This window comes from Ictidomys tridecemlineatus, unplaced genomic scaffold (assembly GCF_052094955.1).
Source record: "Ictidomys tridecemlineatus isolate mIctTri1 unplaced genomic scaffold, mIctTri1.hap1 Scaffold_4876, whole genome shotgun sequence".
NCBI lineage: Eukaryota > Metazoa > Chordata > Mammalia > Rodentia > Sciuridae > Ictidomys > Ictidomys tridecemlineatus.
This window is the reverse complement of record NW_027523178.1, coordinates 6,556-14,662: the sequence shown is the minus strand read 5'-3', so window position 1 is coordinate 14,662 and position 8,107 is coordinate 6,556. Positions and strand designations below refer to the sequence as shown.

The following is an 8,107-nucleotide window of genomic DNA, read 5'->3' as shown; positions in this document are numbered from 1 at the left end:
AGCAGGGCTCTCTCTCTGCTTCCGGGGTGGGGCTCAGGCAGCTTCCTCTGCCGCACACTTCCACCGCGACGTGCTGCCTCACCTGGGCCTAGAGCGATGGAGTTGGCCGTCCACGGACTGAGACCTCCAAAACCACGGACCCCAAATCAACTCTTCCTCTTGTAATTGTCCTCGTCAGTTTTCTTGGTCGGAGTGGTGAAAAACTGAGTCGTGGTGTCTCGTGCTGTTTGTCACCAGGGCACGAAGTGGGGGTTCTGCCACGAGCCCCCATTGACCCATCCTGACCTGAGGCAGCCCCTCATGACATGGCTTACGGTTTTAAAATAGTTTCACTGAAGAAGTTGGCACCGTCCTCTGCAGGTGTTGGCCAAGATGAAGTCCCTGAGGACCCCTGCACTCCTCGTGTGTCCCCTGGCTTCAAGCAGACTTGTGAGCGGCCCTTTCTCCAGCTGGGAGGGTGAAGGGAAGGGGTGCCCCGCAGGGCCAGCTGCTCCTCCAGTCAGAGCCCGACTTCCTCAGAACCCTCGTCTCCCGCCTCCGAACCCCAGAGCGTGGGGCTGCCTGCGTGGCGACCTGAGTGCTGAGTGCCCTGGTGATCCTGACAAAGGGACCTTCCAACAGTGGGGTGGGCCCACTGAGCCCCCCACAGACAGGAGGGTTGCAGCATAGAAAAACGTTTTGTTTGTGTGTTTATTTTCAAAGACAAGAAGATTTAGTGCCTTTAGGATTGATCAAGAGGGTGTGAGTTACTTGTTCCAAAGTCTTCCAATCATTGCCCTTTTTAAAATCGCTGTGGATGTCACGAGAGGCCCGGTCAGAGGGGACCACTGACAGGTCACCAGCTGAAGTCCCGTCAGAAGGAGAAGCCAGAGGCACACGGGCTCTTGGCCCTCGAAGAAGGGGAAGGGGATGATGGGGACAGGGCCTCTCTGTGAGCCCTTCTCAGATACAGTGACTAGGCCAGAAGTGCAGGTGCGGCCATTCTCAAGTCACATCTGGATCACTGCTCACCCGCTCACCAGGCAAACTGCACTGCGACGTCCTGGTCACTGCTGTCCTTGGAAAGTGACAGCAAATTGTGCCCTCATTTCTCTCTTGTGTGAGATTATTCCCCATCTGAGTGGATCAGGCTGAGGGCAAACACTATCCCCAGTTGCTGGTCCACCGTGGGTGACAGGTCCCTCGTGAGCAGGGCAGGCCCAGTGGTGGAACGGGATTTTGTGTGTGTGTGTGTGTGTGTGTGTGTGTGTGTGTGTGTGTGTGTGATTGTGTGGGTAGGGGTCTGGCCATGAGATTTTTTTCCAGACAAGCTGTCATTTTTCTGCATTAAAATAATAGCCTGATTAATTTTAATATTTGCCTGACTGCATCTAAGTCTGTGTCACAGGGGGAAATTACTAATAGGTGAGTGCCAATCGACAGTGTGGAGCTTTGTGCTCACCCCACCACGGGGGGATCACCAGCAGCCGATCACTCCAGCAGCCTCCAGAGGCTATTGAAATTCCAGTCATTTGCACAGCCCTTCCCACCTAGGTAATTGTCAACTGGCCCTTATCATTATTTATTATGCAAAATTGGATTTTTTTGAAGCATGAAAATGAAGTAATTTCGTATGCCAACAGTTAAAACTCTCATGTGTATTCTGATGACGTCCGTGTTGATAAATTCACTTATGATGAGTGACAGTGTGAGATTCCAGGGTCAGGGGGTCAATCTGTGGAAGGCGTTGATGGAAATGATAAATGAAATACCAGAAGAGCACGTGCCCTCGGGCGGGAGGTGCCCAGGCCCTGCCTGGCCGCGCTGTTAACACCGGGCTGTGGCTGTGTGTGACGAGGACCCCCTCATCCTGAGGGGGCTGCTGCGTGTCTGGCCCTCCAGATGTTGTTGCTGCTTAGAAATTCCTATTGCCCTTTTGCTGGTCAATGCAGAATGACCTTCTCAGACCCTGAGGCTGTCGAGACCCTGATCATTCCTAGCACCCAGTCAGGCAGGGCGCCTTTCCTCCCAGCAGGCAGAGGCTCTGTCCTTTGTCACCGTCCAGTCTCCTCTCTCTTCACCACTGGGCCCTTAGGGACAGGCTGTGCAGCTGGGCCCACAAGATGGCTGAGGTGGCTGCTTCTCATCCTGTGGTGGGTGTGGCCTCTGCCCAGACAGAGACCGGCCTTCAGCAGCAGGAGGCTGGGGCTGTGTTCTGGGCCTGATGGGCAGAGATCATTCAAGGGCCACCTCGAGAGCCCTGGAGCCCACAGGGCTGCCGAGAATGGAGGAGATTCAGAGGCCAGGGCCTGGCTTGTCTGGAGTCCAGGCCGACCTCAGGGCCCAGGCAGACGGGATGAAACCAGTGGGTGGGGCTGAGCCGAGGCTGGGGGGTGCTCAGAGGGACCCCCCAACTCCCAGGGCAGCCGAGGGTCAGGGTCAGCTGCCCGTGGGTTAGGGATATCCATGGTTATGGAGGAGGTGCGGTTTCTGTCACTGGGCCCTCGAGAGTGGACGGTCCCTTCAGTGGAGGTCTCACGGACCTTCTGAGAAGGTTTGTCTGGGCTGGGAATGCGGGAGGGTTGGAGCCCCACACCGGCACAGCGGGCGGCAGCAGGGCAGGCGGGTTCTGCATGAATGTTTCCCAGGGAGGGACGCTGGGCAGCTGAGTGGTGCTGAAGGTGGGGTGGGGGTGGGGTGAGGTGCTCCCTTTAGTCGGGCTCAGCAAGTCTGAGATCGCCCTGAAAACCTGCAGCCCACCGTGGACAAACACCCAGGGATTGGAGGCGTGGCCTGAGGCCTGGGGTCAGGAGGTGAGCCTTCTCCACCTGAGAACAGCACTTCCTTCTTATAGGGCCATTTCTAGGGCACATCCCAAGCCCACATGTGACACAGCAGGAAAGGTCTAACCCTCCCCAGGTCTTCACAGCACACATTGGGTGCCCCGGTCCTGTGATGGGGCAGTCTGGGAAACGCTGAGGGTGCTTAGCCCCGCGGCCAGGACCAGGGGCTGGACGGGGAGGAAGGGCCCTCTCTGGAGCCTGCAGAGGGAGCCCAGCCAGTGCCTCCATTTGCAGCTTGTGGCCTCTGGACTGAGAGGGCAGCCTCCCACTGTTCAAAGCCACCTTGCTGCCTCCAGTTCTCTTCTTTTCCAGATAATTTTGGCTGTTCTGGTCCCTGGTTGTTGCATATGACTCTCAGAACCAGCTTCTCAGCTTCTGCAGAGACCTCAGCTGGGGTTCTGGAGGGATCACGTTGAACCTGTAGGGTGTCAGGGTACGACTGTCATGGAAACCAGGTCAAGTCTCTCAACCCATGACCTCGGGACACCCTCCTATTACCCAGACCTTCTTCTTCTTTCTTTTTTCAATCATTAGAAAGTCATTTATTTTTAAATCAGCAATAAAATAATCAAATTTACATTTAAAAAAAATACAAAGACCCTTCATGTGTTGCACTCCAAACATTAACCCCCAGGCCTTGGTCTCGGCTGACGGTGAAGGCCTGCAGCTGCAGCCTGACTTCTCCCGTCTCAGCCAAGGGGAGAGGGCGCCCCTCAGGCTCTGTCTGATGCTGGGTAGTGAGAGCCGAGGAGCCTTTGCACAGGAGCTAGTGGCAGGCCTGGACCAGGTGCTCTCTTTGCCTTAGCTTTACAGTCAAAGCTGAGACACAGCGACACCCAAGTCAGGGAGCCTGGCAGAGATCTAAGGCTACCCACGGCTTAGCAGCCACTACACGAAGATTTCCTGGATGCTGCTTCCTCTGTGCCAAGAACTGGGGAGCCAAGGACTTGTCAAGCTCCTTCACCCAGTGGCAGGTAGCCCTGGGTCTCTCCCAACTCACCCAGCCCACAGCAGGACACCCCTAGGTCACGTGGGTTGCTGTGGGATGTCCCAGGGGAGCCAAGCAGAGGCAGCTGGTAGGGAAAGGTGTCAGGATCCACTCTACCTGCTGCACAGAAACCGGAAACCAGCTCAGTCCTCAGTCTGCATATCTCATTTGATTCTCCCAGTTTTCTTCTAGAAAACAACTTTGTGGATGACATAAGAGGATCCTATTTCTACCATGATTCATTTGTAGGTAAAAAAATGCAACTTACCTAATTTTTAGTCTAGCTCAAAAAAAGTTTTTTTTTTTTAAATTTTTATTTATTTATTTTTTTTCTGAGGTCATAGTATCTTCCTTCTCTAGTTTCCTATTTCCTGAGAAGCAGGCACATATACGTTCATGCACCTCACATACACACTTCTAAAAATACCCCTGAACACATGAGTGACTGAACACTCAGCCTTACGAGACCTTTTCAGAGTCTGAGATTCTAGCTCCTTGGCCCCAGCCCAATTTTAAGTCCCTGGTTGATTTTGGCTTCACAAAGAGTCACTCCAAAGGCAAAAAGCCATTTCCCAAACTCACAGGGAAACAAGTATTCCAAATCCTCAGACTTTGAAAATGGCCACGTCAGAAGACGGTCATCCTGGTCCCTCTTTGAGTAAACGTGAGAACATAACCTAAAGAAAGACCAAATTGGCCCCCAGGTGGATCCTACTAAAAGCTTGATTTGAAGTTTAATTTCAAGCAAGTCAACCTTTTGAACCCAAATGGCATCGGCCAACCACTCAGGTTTTCAGGACCGACAGGACCGGCATCCTGCCACGCAGAGTCTCCCATCTAACCCTCCTGCTGCCAAATCTAGGAGCATCCCTCTGCTTTGTTAAAGATACTCCCCTAGAAAAATGCCTGTCGTTTCTGGGAGAATCCTCCGTGGGGTAGAAGACGCAGCACATGGGACCGTCTCTTTCCAAGGTGCAAGGCTTAACTGGGCACAGCCAGGAGGGAAAAAGCTGGGTCAGTCCTGGGGCCCAGGAGGAAAGGCCCTTCAGTTGCTGGGGCAGGAGTGGGTTTGGAGGAGAACTCGGGGTTCATCAGGCAGGTAGATTCTTCCAGGGATGGACTGACTGTAGGTCAGCCTCAGGAAGGCCGTTCAGACTCCATTCCCATCTGAAGACAAAGGTGGTCCCGCAAGGCTGCAGTGAGATCAGGTGATCTTGGAGCAGCAGCCCCGCAGGCCACTCACGCAGCCCAATGGAAAGTCCAGGGATGGAGGCTAAGGTGCCCAGCAGCACGACCACCATCACAGTGATGGTCATCGATTTCTCCCAGGCCTGACTCTGGTAGTTCACAGCTCTTGGAGTTTTATCTCGTGCCTTCTCACACCGTCCACTGTGTTCATGACGTCCAGCTCTAGGCCATCTAACCTCTGGCACTGGTCCTCCACCAGCGTGGCACTGTCCATACACGTGTCAGGCAGTTCTTAAGGCTGCTCTGCAGCCTCCCAATGTCCTTATGCCCACCCTCGGTCTCCCTGACGGCTTGCTTGGGAATCTGGGAGTCGGTGATCCCAGAAGTGAGATGGCAGGCGGCCACTTGGCAGCATCTCCTCCACTCCTCTGCCTTGTCTTGTTGCCAGTCATCACCAGCTGCCTGGGTTCGCCCTTGGCTGTGTTCCCAAAGTCCCCCCGAGCCTCATTGTACCTGGTCATCGCCTCCACAGACTTCTGAGAGAGAAGGCCTGCTGATGAGCGGACCCCACCTCTTCACTGTGCCTCTCCAGCTCTTCAGTTTGTTCCCGACACTGTTGGCCCTTTTCTTGGTCTCCATTCTGAGCTCCTCAAGGTCATCCTTGGTGTTTGGCTCTGGAATTGGTGCAGAGAGGATGATACTCTAGAGTTTCTTTGCTTCCTCCACGTGCTCTGATATCTTGCCAATGTTGAGCCGCGTCTCCTCGATCTCAGAAAGAATCCAGCCGTGAAAGCCGTGTTGACAACCGCGACCTCCACCCCCTGGGCCTCATGGTCCTGGGTCAGCCGATTCGCCTTCAGTGCTCCGGCTGGTCCTTCATCCTGGGGTCCAGGTGCCCAGAGGCAAGTAACGTGTGGAACCGCTGGAAGTGGCGGCCAGTCTCTTCGGGGCCAGGGAGCTCCAGGTGGGGCGGGCAGCGGGCCTCGTTAGGAGGAGCGTCCCAGGCCACTGAGGCTCTGCACGCTGCCTCCTCCACCCCCTGCCTCCTCCGAGCGCTGAGAACCGGGCTCCCTAACAGACCTTCTTAAGTTTATCTCAGCAACGTCACGTAGTGTTTAGAGTGTAGGTTTTACGTTCCTTCTGTTAGATTTATCCCTATGCATTTTTTTGATGCTATTGTGAATGGATTTATTTATTTATTTTGGTTCCAGGTATTGAACCCAGGGGCACTTGACCACTGAGCCACTCCCCCAGCCCTACTCTGCCTTGTATTTAGAGACAGGGTCTGCCTCACTGAGTTGCTTAGCACCATGCTATTGCCGAAGCTGGCTTTGAACCTGGGATCCTCCTGCCCCAGCCTCCAGAGCCCCTGGGGCCGCAGATGTGACACTTGCCCGGCTAGTGTCTAACTTGGTGTCTGTGTTGCCGTGGCAGGTGTGCAGAGACTCAGCCCGTCTTTACATGTCCATTTGCTGCTGACGCCTCCGCACCTGCCGTTTCCTTCCTTGGGGCCACATCCCTCCTGAGGAGAAGGCGAGATCCTGGGGACCAGGGGATGAGAGGGAAGGGGGCAGGATTCGGCCGAGAGGCAGGCTGAAGAAAGACCCCCAGCCGCAGGACCCCCGGCAGCCCCCACAGCCCTGGGCTTTGGCTCTCTGGCCCTTCTGTGCCATTTGCAGAGCGGAAAGGTGAGCATCTGCCTGGAGGAGGCGGGCCAGAGAGCAGCCTGCAGGAAGCAGTGAGCACACTAGGGGGAGGACGGCAGCCATGGACAGCCAGAATGACACTCCTCAGCAGGAAGGGGACACGGAGAGCCTCGTGGCTCTCAGGAGAGTGACTTGTGGTGACAGCAATCTGACCCTCAGTGCTCCCTGGCTTCCTGTCTGATAGTGTGATCTCTCTCCTTCATGTGCTCACACCCAGGGGCTCTCATCAGAGGCTCTTCTGCACTTTCAGCCTCCAAGACTGAGAGCTAGACAAGCCTCTGTTCTCTGTAAAGTTACGCTGCCTCAGATATTCTGTTACAGTAACAAAAATGTACTCATGCCCACAGACAGTTCTAGAGTGAGGCATCTGAGCAGAACCACATCCGACCTCCTCCATGGCACCACGACTCGCTGCTGTGTGAGCCCCCAGGTCGCGAACCAGCCGTGAGTCCTTCTGGGACCTGGGAAGTTCAGGTAACTCAGTGGCCGATTTCTCAGAAGCCATAAAGAGACACTGACTTGACATTGGGCTTCCCAGCTCCAGGGCCACCGCGTCCAGACACATGCTGCACCACATCGACGGCCAGTACATACGCCATGTCCAGTCCTCCTGAGGCAGCCATTCCTGGGCACTGCTGGTGCCCAGGTGCCCGGCGGGGCTGCTCTATCATCGGGAGGCTCCCCCATCTTGGGCTGGTCTGGCCCAGACCTTCCTCCTTGGAGGGGTCTCCTGGCCCATCACCAGACCTCCTCCAAGCGTGGCCCAGGTAGGCTCACAGCTGGGACAGCCCACTGCCCAGGGCAGGCTTCAGTAGAGGTTTCTCAAGGAAGAGCCTCAGTGTGGAGAGCAGAAGGCTCTGGGCGAGGCGGAGCCGGCCCCTCACTCAGGCCTGCTTGGGGTGTGGGAGGTGGCCGGGCCTGAGAGGCTGGGTTGCCCGCTGCGCTCAGGCCTGGGCCTCCCCTGGGCCTGCTTTCTTAGGGCTCCTCTAAGACCAGCAGCTGGGAGCCAGTGCTGTGCTCCATCCTTTCCTGGGGGCAGTGCGTCCAATTCCAGGCCTGGGGCTGGGAAGCCCAAAGGCCAGTCCACGTCTCCTTATGACTGCTGAGGAATCGGAGGCCCGTGAGGTACCTGACCTCCCAGAACTCTCCGCTGGGGGAGCCGCTCAGCCTCCGCCCAGTGGAACGGCCTTCCTTGACCGCCATGCCAAGTGGGAATCCAGGGGACGCCTTCTGTGAGGGGCTCTTGATCAGCCCTGGGGAAGTGAGGAGGTGGGGGAGACGGAACTTGCATTCTGGGGCAGGTCTCTCTTTTCATTTATTTGGTGCTGGGATTGAGCCCAGGGTCACTGACCATTAAGCCACTTCCCAGCCTTTTATTTTTTACTTTCGATGCAGTCTCACTA

General features: G+C 55.7%; 1 pseudogene; it reads right to left on the bottom strand.

The window, feature by feature from the left end:
- Positions 1-5,053: 5,053 nt before the first annotated feature.
- LOC144373780 (syntaxin-3 pseudogene) lies at positions 5,054-7,907 on the bottom strand (annotated as a pseudogene).
- Between the last annotated feature and the right edge of the window lie 200 nt (positions 7,908-8,107).